Source organism: Sapajus apella, unplaced genomic scaffold, assembly GCF_009761245.1.
Source record: "Sapajus apella isolate SASKATOON/1434 unplaced genomic scaffold, GSC_monkey_1.0 scaffold58, whole genome shotgun sequence".
In the NCBI taxonomy this organism is placed as follows: domain Eukaryota; kingdom Metazoa; phylum Chordata; class Mammalia; order Primates; family Cebidae; genus Sapajus; species Sapajus apella.
In genome coordinates, this window is record NW_022436998.1 from 3,432,638 (window position 1) to 3,446,770 (window position 14,133).

General features: G+C 40.0%; 1 protein-coding gene across 3 annotated transcripts in view; it reads left to right on the forward strand.

Moving 5' to 3' along the window:
• The window catches only part of CPEB3 (cytoplasmic polyadenylation element binding protein 3), a 239,167-nt gene that overhangs the window by 8,950 nt on the left and 216,084 nt on the right, over positions 1 to 14,133 (forward strand). The gene's annotated exons all lie outside the window — the stretch shown is intronic.

Genomic DNA, 14,133 nt, shown 5'->3' on the forward strand with positions numbered 1-14,133 from the left:
TAAGAAAATGTATATATAAAGAATTATTTTCCTTTTTAAACAAACATGGATTTCATAGAGGAGCAGTTCTCAAGGTATGGCCTTGCAGACCCCAGGGTTCTCTGAGACCCTTTCCATGGAACATCTGAAGTCAAGACTATTTCATAATAGTAGTAAAACATTATTTGCATTTTTCACTGTATTAGCATTTACACCGATAGGACCGGCAACAGTAGATAAAACTCTGCACCTTAGCACCATTCAAGGCATTGGCGCTAAATGTTGCTAATGATCATAAAGTTTTCATTACCATGTGCATGCAAAATCAAAACAAAACAAAAAACTGGTTTCATTTAATGTCCATGATTAAACAGTAGAAGATACTCATTAATCTCGACTTTTAGATACACATATTTTTAATAATCTGTATGATAAAATGGGACGTATGCATACTTCTGTATCCAAAGTATGGTAGTAGGTACAATTAAGATGCAAACTAAACTGGTTGCTTTTTTTGTGACACAATATTTTTACCTGAAAGAGACACTGACGATCAAAATTTAAAATATTTGTGCTGCGAAGGATACCATATCAGTGAAATAACAACCCACAGAATGGGAGAAAATTTTTAGAAATCCTGTATCTGAAAAGGGATTTATATTTAGAATATATAAAAATGTATTACAGCTCAACAATTTTAAAAAGGCTAGCATGGTGGCTTATACATCACTTTGGGAGGCAAGATGGGAGAATGACTTGAGGCAAGTTCAAAACCAGTCTGGGCAACATAGAGAGACCCTGTCTCTACCAAACACCCTGCCCCAAAACCAAACCAAAACAACAACAACAACAACAACAAAACAAAAATGGACAAAGAGGCTGGGTATGGTAGTTCATGCCTGTAATCCCAGTACTTTGGGAGGCTCAGATGGGTGGATCACAAGACCAGGATTTTGAGACCAGCCTGGCCAATATGAAACCTTGTCCCTACTAAAAATAGACAAATTAGCCAAGCGTGGTGGCGTGCGCCTGTAGTCCCAGCTACCCAGGAGACTGAGACAGGAGAATTGCTGGAACCTGTGACGCAGAGGTTGCAGTGAGCCTAGATCGAGCCACTGCACTCCAGCCTGGGCAACAGAGCGAGACTCCATCTCAAAAAAAAAAAAAAAAAAAAAGAAAAAATGGACAAAGAACCTAAAAAGACATCTCTTCCCCAAGAAATTCTTTGAAAAAAAAAAATGTCTTTTTGGGTCTTTTATCTGTTTTTAAATTGGGGAAAAAGAAATTAGAAAAGACATTTCTTCATAGTAAGCACATGAAAAGATGCTCACTGTTGCTGGTGTGATGGCTCACACCTGTAATCCCAGCACTTTAGGAAGCTGAGGCGGGTGGATCACTTGAGGTGGGGAGTTCAAGACCAGACTGACCAACATGATGAAATGCCATCTCTACTAATAATATAAAAATTAGCTAGATGTGGCGGCACACACCTGTAATCCCAACTACTTAGGAGGCTGAGGCAGGAGAATTGCTTGAACCCAGGAGGCGGAGGTTGCAGTGAACCGAGATCACGCCATTGCACTCCAGCCTGGGCAACAAGAATGAATCTCCATCTCCAAAAAAAAAAGATCAGATGTTCACCATCATTTGTCTGTATATACATAGATCAGGGATATATATATATATATATATATGTATGTATGTATGTATGTATTTTTTTTTGGTGATCTTAGCTAACTGAAACCACTGCCTCCTCAGCCTCCCAAGTGGCTGGGACTACAGGCACGTACCACAATGCCTGGCTATTTTATACGTTTTTTGTAGAGACATGGGTTTTGCCACATTACCCAGACTGGTCTTGAACTCTCGGGCTCAAGTGTTCTACCTACCTCAGCCTCCCAAGGTATTGGGATTATAGGTATGAGTCACTATGCCTGGCCAGGGATTTTTAAAGCCTGAAATCCTTGGACCCCTTAGGGATCTAGTTTTTTTTTCTCTCTCTCTCTCTCTCTCTCTCTCTTTCTCTCTTTTTTTTTTCTTTGAGACAGAGTTTCACTTTTGTTGCCCAGGCTGGAGTGCAATGGCGCTATCTCGGCTCACCATAACCTCTGCTTGCTGGGTTCAAGTGATTCTTCTGCCTCAACCTCTCAGGTAGCTGGAATTACTGGCATGCACCATCACACCTGGCTAATTTTGTATTTTTAGTAGATATGGGGTTTCTCCACGTTGGTCAGGCTGGTCTTGGACTCCCAACCTCAGGTGATCCACCTGCCTCAGCCTCCCAAAGTGCTGGGATTATAGGTGTGAGCTACTGTGCCCAGTCTCTCTTTCTCTCTCTTTCTGTCTTTCTCTCTCTCTCTGTCTTTCTTTCTTTTTTGGAGACAGGGTCTCACTCAGTCATCCAGGTTGGAGTGCAGTGGCACAATCTTGGCTCACTGGAGCCTTTGCCTCCCAAGTTCAAGTGATTCTTATGCCTCAGCCTCCCCGGTAAACTGGGATTACAGGCATGTGCCACCACGCCCGCTAATGTTTGTATTTTTAGTAGGGACGGGGTTTCACCATGTTGTCCAGGCTAGTCTTGAGCCTCTGGCCTTAAGTGTTACGCCCACCTTGGTCTCCCAAAGTACTGGGATTAAAGATGTGAGCCATCATACCCAGCCCCAGCTAATGTTTTGTATTTTTTTGATAGAGATGGGATTTCGCCATATGGCCCAGGCTGGTCTTGAATTCCTGGGCTCAAGCAATCAAGCGATCCACCCATCCCAGTCTCCCTAGTTTTTATTGGTACCTTTGCCTGTTTTTCTGCTCTTTGTTTTTTTTCCCTCCTGGCAATGTTCTTTACCCCAAATTAATTAATAGCTATAGCTCTTAAAACTTCGACTTTAAAAGTTTGCTATTACCCTGAACCTCTGTTTATCTCAAGGCTTTACAGAAATTAGTAGTGCCCCCTGCTCACAATGGCAGATCTTCTGTTGGAAGGAATAACTATGGCAATGAACCTGAAGTATGAAGTGCTACAGACAGACATACACTGGAGTACTGTGAAAGAAAAATGAAAGTGGATTATCAAAGGGGGAAGATAGAGCTTTAGAAAAATGCAGACTACAGACATTGTGAGTTAGCCAGAACTCATACAAATAGGAAGATAATTTATTGAAAAATAAAAAAAAATCAAGCAAGATTTTGGAAATGTGTCAGAAAGAAGTATTAAACATTTTTGGCTCTGAAGCAAAAGCCAGGTGTTCACTGATCTGTTATTTCCAATTGCAGCTTGCTTGTAAGAGGAAGAGAAAAAGACCACTCAAGTAGGAATAGAAGGGAACTTCCTCAACTTGATAAAGTGCATCTACAAATAAATAAATCATAGTGAACCTCATGCCTGATGGTGAAAGACTGCATGCTTCCCCTATATGATCAGGAACAAGGCAAGAATGTATCCTCTTATAACCTGTATTCAACATTGTACTGGAGGTTCTAGCCAGGTCAGTTAGCCAAGAAAAAGAAATAAAAGGCATCTACATTGGAAAGGAAGATATAAAGCTATCTCTCTTTGTAGATGAGATGATCTTGTGTTTAGAAAATTCCAAGAATCAAAAAATAAAAACACCTGTTAAGACAAATAAATGAGTTCAGCAAAGATGTAGGATATAAGCTCAATGTGCAAAAATGTACCGTGTTTTGTAAATTAGCAATGAACAATCCAGATATGAAAGTAAAACCATTTGGCCAGACACGGTGGCTCATGCCTGTAATCCTAGCACTTTGGGAGGCTGAGGTGGGTGGATCACCTGAGGTCAGGAGTTCAAGACCAGCCTGGCCATCATAGAGAAACCCCATCTTTTAAAAAAACAAAAAAACAACAAAAAATAAATAATAATAATAAAAAAGAAAGTAAAACAATTTGATTTATAAAGGCATCACAAAGAATCAGATGTTTAGGAATAAATTTAACAAATGAAGTTCAAAACATATGAAAACTAGGCCGGGCATGGTGGCTCACGCCTGTAATCCCAGCACTTTGGGAGGCCAAGGCAGGTGGATCACGAGGTCAAGAGATCGAGACCATCCTGGTTAACATGGTGAAACCCCGTCTCTACTAAAAATACAAAAAACATTAGCTGGGCATGGTGGCGCGTGCCTGTAATCCCAGCTACTCAGGAGGCTGAGGCAGGAGAATTGCCTGAACCCAGGAGGCGGAGGTTGCGGTGAGCCAAGATCGTGCCATTGCACTCCAGCCTGGGTAGCAAGAGTGAAACTCCGTCTCAAAAAAAAAAAAAAAAATGAAAACTAAAAGACATTGTAAGAAATTAAAGATATAATTAGAATCTCATGTTTATTAGAAGATTTAATGTTTTTAATATGGCAGTACTCTTCAAACTGATCTATAGATTCAGTGTAATCTCTATCAAAATTCCATCTGACTTCTTTGTAGAAAATGACAATGTAATCCTAAAATTTGTATGGACATCCAGGTGACCGAGAATAGCCAAAATAATCTTTTTTTTTTTTTTTTTTAAAGACAGTCTTGCTCTGTCCCTCAGGCTGGAGTGCAGTGGCACAATCTCAATTCACTGTAACCTCCACCACCCAGGTTCAAGCGATTCTCCTGCCTCAGCCTCCTGAGTAGCTGGAACTACAGGTGCCTGCCACCATGCCTGGCTAATTTTTGTATTTTTAGTAGAGATGGGGTTTCACCATGTTGGCCAGGCTGGTCTCGAACTCCTGACCTCAAATGATCTACCCACCTTGACCTCCCAAAGTGCTGGGATGACAGGCATGAGCCACTGTGCCCAGCCACCATAAGAATCTTGAAAAAGAAGAACAAAGTTTGAGGACTCACATGTCCTGATTTTTTTTTTTTTTTAAGACGGGGGTTTCACCATGTTGGTCAGGCTGGTCTTTAACTCCCGACCTCAGGTGATCCACCCGCCTTGGCCTCCAAAGTGCTTGGATTACAGGCGTGAGCCACCACGCCTGGCCATGTCCTGATTTTAAAACTTACTACCAAGCTGCAATAATCTAGACAGCGTGGTGGTGTCAGAAGAACAGATATTTAGTTCAATGGAACAGAATCAAGAACCTAGAAATAAGCCCTTACTTTTATAGTCAATAGATTTTTGACAACGTTGCCAAAACAATCTAATGGAGGAAAGAATAATATTTCTAACAAAGCTGGCACAGCTAGATATCCAATTGTAAAAGAATGGTGTTGCATCCCGGCTGGGTGCAGTGGCTCACTCCTGTAATCCCAGCACTTTGGGAGGCCAAGGCGGGCAGATCACTTGAGGTCAGGAGTTCAAGACCAGCCTGGCCAACATGGTGAAACCCCCACATCCAAAAAAAATCAGCCCACCTGGAGCATAAGTTATAAAAATAAAAAAATAGAAAGAATGGTGTTGTATCCCTACCTCATATCAGAAACAAAAATTAATTCAAAATGGATGAAAGACCAAAATGTAAGATCTGACACTATATAACTCTTAGACATTAGTCTACATGACCGGGGATTAGACTGTGTTTTCTTTTCTTTGAGACAGAGTTTCACTCTTGTATCCCAGGCTGGAGTGCAATGGTGTGATCTCAGCCCACTGCAACCTCTGCCGCCCAAGCTCAAGCGATTCTCCTTCCTTGGCCTCCCAAGTAACTGGGATTACTGGCATGCGCCACCATGCCTGGCTAATTTTGTATTTTTAGTAGAGATGGGGTTTTTCCATGTTGGTCAGGACTGTCTCAAACTCCTGAACTCAAATGATCCACTCAACTTGGCTTCCCAAAGTGCTGGGATTACAGGTGTGAGCCACTGCACCTAGCCCAACTCTCTTTTCTTAGATTAATAACAAAAAGCATAGGCAGCAAAAGAAAGAACAGATAAATTGGACTTAGAACTTTTTTGTTGGCTGGGTATGGTGGCTCACACCTGTAATCCAAGCAGTTTGGAGGCCAAGGCGGGTGGATCACCTGAGGTCGGGAGTTCAAGACCAGCCTGACCAACATGGTAAAACCCCGTCTTTGAAAAAAAAAAAAAGAACTTTTTTGTTGGAAAAGATAATGTTAAGAAAGTGAAACGACATCTCACAGATGGGAGCAAATGTTTGGAAATCATATCTGAAAGGGAAGATATAAAAAAATCTCTGCAACTCAATAATATAGAGATAATTAAATGATCTAAATAGGCATTTCTCCAAAGAAGATATATAAATGGCCAATAAGCATGTGAAAAGATGCTCACCATCATTAATCAGAGAAATGCAAATCAAAACCAAAATGAGATACCACTTCACTCTTACTAGGATGAGTAGCCATCATAGGATGGCTAATAACAAGAATTGGCAAGAACGTGAAGAAATTGGAACACTTATGTACTACTGGTGGGAAGGTAAAATGGTGCAACTGCTTTGGAAAACAGTCTGGTATATTCTCAAAATGTTAAACATAGAGTTGCTATATCACCCAACAATTCTATCCCCAGGTATATACCCGAGGTATGAAAACATATGCCTACACACAAACACTTGTACATGAATGTTTTTACTTTTTCTTGTTATTTTACAAGAAAACCAAAGAAGCCATATGAATGTTAATAGCAGCATTATTCATAATAGCCAAAAAGTAGAAACAACCCAAGTGTCCATCAACTGATGAATGGATAAAATGTGTAATGCTATACAATGGAATATTTGATAATGAAAATGAATGAAATACTGATACATGCTATAACATGGATGAACCTGGATGAACCTTGAAAACATTTTGCTACGTGATGGGAGACAGTCACAAAATATCACATATCCTATCACGCCTAGGCAAATCTACAAATAGAGTACATAAATGGTTGCTTAGGGCTGAGGAAGTTGTAGATTTGGGGTTGACAACTAAGGTATGTTGGGATTTCTTTTTGGGCTGATGAAAATGTTCTAAAATTGATTATAGTGATGGTTAAACAACTCTGAAATTACTAGAAGCCACTGAATTGTACAATTTAAGTGGGTAAATTATAGTTCCGTAAAGCTGTTATAACACCAGATACAACCTTAAAATCTATTAGACTTACTACTCAATAATTTATGACATACCCATATAACATGAGATAGATGAGCTAGTAAACAAATGAGATATTTCTATATAGGCCAGTAATGAAAAGTTGCCCAGGATGTAGTATCTATCATTTAGGATTTTTTTTTGTTTCACAGAAATCAACTCCAGCTAATTGAGTCCTGACTTGGGATCATTTGGTAATGTCTGGAGACATTTTTTTTTTTTTTTTGAGACGGAGTTTCACTCATGTTACCCAGGCTGGAGTGCAATGGCGCAATCTTGGCTCACCGCAACCTCCGCCTCCTGGGTTCAGGCAATTCTCCTGCCTCAGCCTCCTGAGTAGCCGGGACTACAGGCACGCGCCACCAGGCCCAGCTAATTTTTTGTATTTTTAGTAGAGACAGGGTTTCACCGTGTTGACCAGGATGGTCTCGATCTCTTGACCTCGTGATCCACCTGCCTCGGCCTCCCAAAGTGCTGGGATTACAGGCGTGAGCCACCGCACCCGGCCAAGACATTTTTATTATTACATTAAGGGATGTTACAGGCGTCTCATGGGTAGAGACCAAGGATACTGCGAAACATACCATAGTGCACAGGACAGCCACTCGGAACAAAGAATTATGTAGCCTAAAATATCAATAAATGCTGAGGTTGAGAAACCCAGAGCTAACTTAAGCAAAAAGGAAATTTATTGGAAGGACATGGGTGACCTCAGAGGACTGAAAGTAAGGCAGGAGAATCTAGCTGGAAGGAGTCAAGTAGTGGCCATCCCAGAGAATCTTGGTAGTAGGAACATTCCATACTCTAGTGGGTTCAGCACTATTTTTATTCTGCTCACAGTTCAAAATCTAAGGAGGTAACATCTGATCAATCTTCCTTGCCATTTAGTTAAGTGAGGACAGTATACCTTAAACAAAGGCAACTCTTCAGAAGGAACTACATTTATTTTATTATTATCATTATTATTTTGAGATGGAGTCTCACTTTGTCTTCCGGCTGGAGTGCAGTGGCTGATCTCAGCTCGCTGCAACCTCTGCCTTCAAAGGAATTCTCATGTCTCAGCCTCCCTTAGTAGTTGGGATTACAGGCATGCACCACCATACCCAGCTAATTTTTTTGTTGTTTTGTTTTGTTTTGTTTGAGATGGAGTCTTGCTCTGTCACCCAGACTGGAGTGCAATGGCACAATCTCGGCTTACCACAACCTCCGCCTCCTGGGTTCAAGCGATTCTCCTGCCTCAGCCTCACTAGTAGCTGGGATTACAGGTGTGTGCCACCAAACCCAGCTAATTTTTGTATTTTTAGTAGAGATGGGGGTCTCACTATGTTGGCCAGGCTGGTCTTGAACTCCTGACCTCAAATGATCCACCTGCTTTAGCCTCCCAAAGTGCTGGGATGACAGGTGTGAGCCATTGTGCCCAGCCCTAGAACTCTATTTATTATCAAATACTTATTGAGCATATACTTATATTCCAGGTACTATTTAGGTGATGAGGTTAGCATAGGACAAAATACAAAAAATACCCATGTAGAGCTTGTATTCATATGATGCTAAATTGGGGCAAATCTTTAAGTAATAAGGTGGGCAAGATATTAACCAAGGTGAAGTATATATAGATAAATAAAATATTAAGAGCAGCCATATGTGAGGCAGTTTTTGAGATGCTATAACTAGGAGGAGATTGACATTTGAAAAAAGATGATGGCTGCACTCAGGGAACACTTGTTTGGCATCTACTTACTGAACATCTACAATGGGCATATGTTGGGACTTTTACATACATTATCTCAGATTGTGACAACAACCCTTTGAGATTGGTGGATATGTCTCTCATTTCATAGATAAGAAAATTGAACATTGGAAAAATGAAATCATAGGAAGTAAGTAGCATAGCTGACATTTTAATCAGCTGACTTCAGAAAGTGTAAGAGTAGGTGAATTGCTAACAGTAAAAGTGATTTATTACAGGAGCAATCACAGGACTACCAATGATTAATTTCTGAAGAATTTTACAGATAGGTACCCTAGGAGCTCAGAGACGGTAAAAGAAGTTGCTGCATGTTAGAGTGGTCTGGGCAGACATCCTAGTGGAAGACTGGTTTGAACTGGATCTTAAAGGAGGAGTATATGTAAAAGAGCAAGGAAGAGTGTCAGTCTTCCCTGAATGTCTGCTTGGGACTAGCTTAGGCATCATAGCTCCATGTAACAGGTGAGGAAACAGAGGCCTTTCCTTACCCTCACCCTCTGCCAGGAATAGGCAATTAATGAGTATTAATTTTTGGCAGTCTGATAGGTGTGAAGTGAAATTTTATTATAGTCAAATGTTTACCTTCATTTTATGACATCTGGATTTTAAATCTTGGGTAAGATGAATGAATTGGTAGAAGAGAAAGTGTGCATAATAAACTAATAGACCGACACACACCTTTTTTAGAGAATGAATATTCAGCATAAGTAGTTTTCCTCTACTTAGGGAGTTTTACGCCTAATTTTGGACCTTATTAAGCTAAGATCTTGGTAAGTCTGAAGACAGTTGACCATTCAATTAATCATTTATTCAGCATCATTTATTGAGCCTCAGCTATGTACCAGATATTGTAGGAGATACTGTGGATACAAAAATGTTAATAATAAGCTTTTTATTATCAATAGTTATATAGTTGTTATACAGTTTAATAGAAGAGACAAGTATGCAGTCACATGTTTAGAATATATGGATCTAGACAAAGGACCTAGATGGGAAAAATAAAATAATAAAATGTAATATATGAAAATCAGAGCCAATATATTTACACACTTTCAGAATCCTGAGAATTCTCCTGGAGTCATCCTTCTCTCTTACCACACCCCCTTGCCCACCAGTCAGTCACCAGGTCTGCTTCATTTATCTCCTAAATATCTCTCAAATCTACCTATTGTTTTCATTTTCCTTTCCTTTATCTTCATCCAGTTGACCAGCATCTATTACCTTGTACTACTTACCAGTCTCATATTTGGCCTCCCCACATTCACTTTCACCTCTTTCTGAATGATTTGGCAACTGGCCTCTCAAGTCCACTCTGATCCATTGACTACCCAATAGAATGACCTTTTAAGTAATGAACTCCTGATCATGTTAATCATCTGTTTAAAATCTTTCTGTGACCTGTTTAAATCCTGGTGAGCTAGTAGAATACATAAATTTAACAATTTTTGAGAAAAGGGAAATAATCCATAAATTGATCTTTGCTAGAATCTAAGCTTCATGAAGGCAAGGATGACTCTATACCTGTTTTGTCCTCCACTCTTATCTCCAGTGCCTAGCACAGAGCCTGGCCCATGGAAAGTATTCACTAAATATTTAGTGAAATAAATAAAAGACACTTCTAAGTGTCTTTGGAAGGCTAAGATGGACAGATCACTTGAGCTCAGGAGTTTGAGATCAGCCTGGGCAACCTGGCAAAACCCTATCTGTACAAAAAAACCACATAAATTAGCTCGGCATAATTCATTCTAAGACTAGAATCAACTCTGTACTGTTGAATTGGGATTGAAGATATCAGTACACACTCTTGAATTTATGGATAGATACCCAGATAGAGATAGGTGCCTACAGATGGTTTTTACCTCTGTTGAGAGGACATTAAGCAGTGACACCTTAGAACCAATAAATATGTCTAGTGTTATCTCCAATAAAGGAAAACAGAGATCTTTGGAGAAATTTGCTGATTTCAGATTGTGGCAGGAAAGTTACCTGAGCCTGGAACATCTGTGGTACCAGAAAAGGAATTGCTTAAGAAATGATGAGATAGAATAGAATAATGAAAAAAAAGTAATTAGAGTCTGTCCAAAGTTAGTGAGTTATCTCAATTGATTGTTCACAGTCAGTTACAGATCAAACACCTTGTTCTACTCTTTCTCTCCGTCTCACTACCACACTTAACTAGTCTTAAAAAAAATGATGGGGCCATGCTTAAACAACCCAACCTGAAGGGACACCAATGACCAAGTCAGATGTTTCGAGCAATGGAATAATAATAGTAATGGATTATAATCCATAGAATAAATATGAATCCATTATGAACCCATAAAATAAATATAAATATGAATTATTATATCTACTGATATGAATAATTTATATCTACTGATCTGATATAAATAAATGAATAAATTAGAGGAAGAGGAAAAACCCTTCCTTATAGTAGCATTTCAATTCATGTAGAAGGGCTGATAAAAAATATGAAATCACCATTTGCAAACACCGCAACAATAAATGATGCAAGTAGGAATCATTAATGGATTCTAAAATTAGTGGGTGAATGTTAACAGGATATTCACATAGAAAGTATCTCCCCAAAGATATTTAAGTAAAAAAGGCAATATAGCAGCTGTTTTACAGTGGCAAAATCTGGTAGACACTCTTAACCAAGTGATCAAAGTTAAATCGCCACAGTGGGTCAAATCCACACCATGTTCCTTCTGATATGATGCTCTAAGAAGGACACAACATCACTTCTGTGGTATTATTGCAAAAAAAAAAAAAAAAAAAGTATGACCTGAGTTTGATCATGAGGAAACATCAGATAAACCAAAATTGAGGGGCATTCTATCGAATAACTGGCCAATGCTCTTCGAAACTGTCAAGGTCATGAAAGACAAATACTGAGGAACTGGCCCAGATTAAAAGAGACTGCAGAGGCTTGACAAGTAAATGGAATATGTGATCCTGATTTGGATTCTTGGGTGGGACAATAGTGGGTCAATTGGTAAAATAGGCTCATGATAATAGTATTGAATCAATTTTAATTTCCTGATTTTGATAATTATACTGTCATAATATTAGATATTGACATTTAGAGAATATGGGGCCAAAAGTGAAGGGGAATATGTTTTTGTAACATTTTTGTAATTCTGAAATTATTTCAAAATGAAAAGGTTTTTGTTTTTGTTTATTTGTTTGTTTGCCCAGGCTGGAATGCAGTGGTGGGATCTTGGCTCACTGCAGCTTTTGCCTCCCAGAGTTCGAATGATTCTCCTGCCTCAGCCTCCCTAGTGATTGCAACTGCAGGCGCCCACCACCATGCCTGGCTAATTTTTGCATTTTTAGCAAAGATGAGTTTCACCATGTTGACCAGGCTGGTCTCAAACTCCTGACATGAGGTGATCCGCCCTCCTGGGCCACCCAAAGTGCTGGGATTACAGGTGTGAACCACCGTGTCTGGCCACAAGTTTTTTAAAAAGTAAAACAGGGTCAGACCCAGTGGTGCACGCCTAGAATCCCAGTACTTTGGAAGGCTGAGATGGGCGTATCGCTTGAGCTCAGGAGTTTGAGATCAGCCTGGGCAACCTGGCGAAACCCTATCTCTACAAAAACAAAAAACAACAATGTAAATTAGCTGGGCATGGTGGTGCATACCTGCAGTTCCAGCTGCTTGGGAGGCTTAGGTGGAAGGATTCCTTCAGCCTGGGATGGTGAGGCTGCAGTGAGCCAAGATCACACCACTGCACTCCAGCCTGGGCAACAGAGTGAGACCCTATGTCAAAAAAAAAAAAAAAAAAAAAAAAAAAGTAAAAAAAAAACCTCACTTTTAATGGGCTTGTATTACCCTTACTTACCCACTGGCTTTTTTTTCTCTTCTGCCCACTCCTGTTTCCCAGTTGAACTCTGAGCTCTGAGCTCCAGCACCTGGCTACTGACAGTCTTTATAGTTTCATGAATGTACCACCTCCTTCTCCTTCAGATCCTAATGGTAGGAAGAAGCATGTATTCCCTTTGCATGGAATGTACTTCCTTTGTACTTTATCCTTTCATTCTTTAAGGCTGATATTACTCCAGAAAACCCTTTCTGACCCCCTAAACCAGGGGTTTCATATGTCTGCTACTTTTTCATAGTATTTTAATCACAACTGCCATGAAATTATTTGTCACAGAATTGAAGTCTCTCTTATTCACTTGAAATTAATGTTCATAAGAGATGGAGGAATTGTATCATCTTGCTGAGTATTATTTCCCCAGTACCTGCATAGGCTCTCAGTGACTGAGGAATTAATTCGAGGCATGCCATGAGCATCCTCTTACCTCCCCCCAGCCCCCATAACAACTTGATAAAACTGGAGATAGGAGAATTTTAAGCTTGAGAAGATGAAGATGGGGACCAGAATTGGTGACAGTGACAGAAAAGGATAGATGAATCCTATTCTATCCTATACTAGAAGGAGTCCTAGGATTTGATAAGGGAGAAGGAATAATAAAAAACAACTCAGGTTTGGCCAGATGTGGTGGCTCACGACTATAATCCCAGCACTCTGGGAGGCTGAGGTGGGCAGATCACCTGAGGTCAGGAGTTCAAGACCAGCCTGGCCAACATAGAGAATCCCTGTCTCCACTAAAAAGACAAAAATTAGCTGGGCACAGTGGTGTGTGCCTGTAATCCCAGCTATTCAGGAGGCTGAGGCAGAAGAATTGCTTGAACCCAGGAGGTGGAGTTTGTGGTGAGCCGAGAGCGTGCCATTGTACTGCATACTGGGCAACAGAGCAGGACCTGGCTTCAAAAAAACAAAACCAAAAACTCAGGTATAATCATTGGCTGGGTCAAGGTGCACAGTTGAAATGACACTTGAATCACTTTTCCAGCAGCATGTATAAAAAAGTGTTCCCAAATATTCGAATATGAAGACTCTGTTTATTTTTAAAAAAATACTCTATATCCATGGTGAAATGCTATATTCCATGGTAAAAACGAGTATTTAAAAAATATGAATTGGTATGCTAATTAGCATATTTGGTATACTAAAACTTAGTATTTTAATAAAAATACTATTTGCCCATGGTAAAACACTTTGTGCCATGATTGTTGATACTGTGGTGTTCTAGCCCAAATCCCATCCTCATGGGTGATGTACTTATCCCTCAGCTGCTGAGAATTTTAGCTGTTGATATCTTGAAGCCTTTTTTTCCTGGGCATGCCTTACGATATAGAAAACTGTCTTAGCCAAGGTTGTACTCCTAGGAGCCCATAGCCAGTGACTGGGTGATGCAGAGTACAAAGATCCAGCTTCCTTGCTCATTTGAGGATGTGACTGAGGGATCATTCCAGCTCCAGAGCTCATCACAGGATCAACTGAGGACTTAATTGC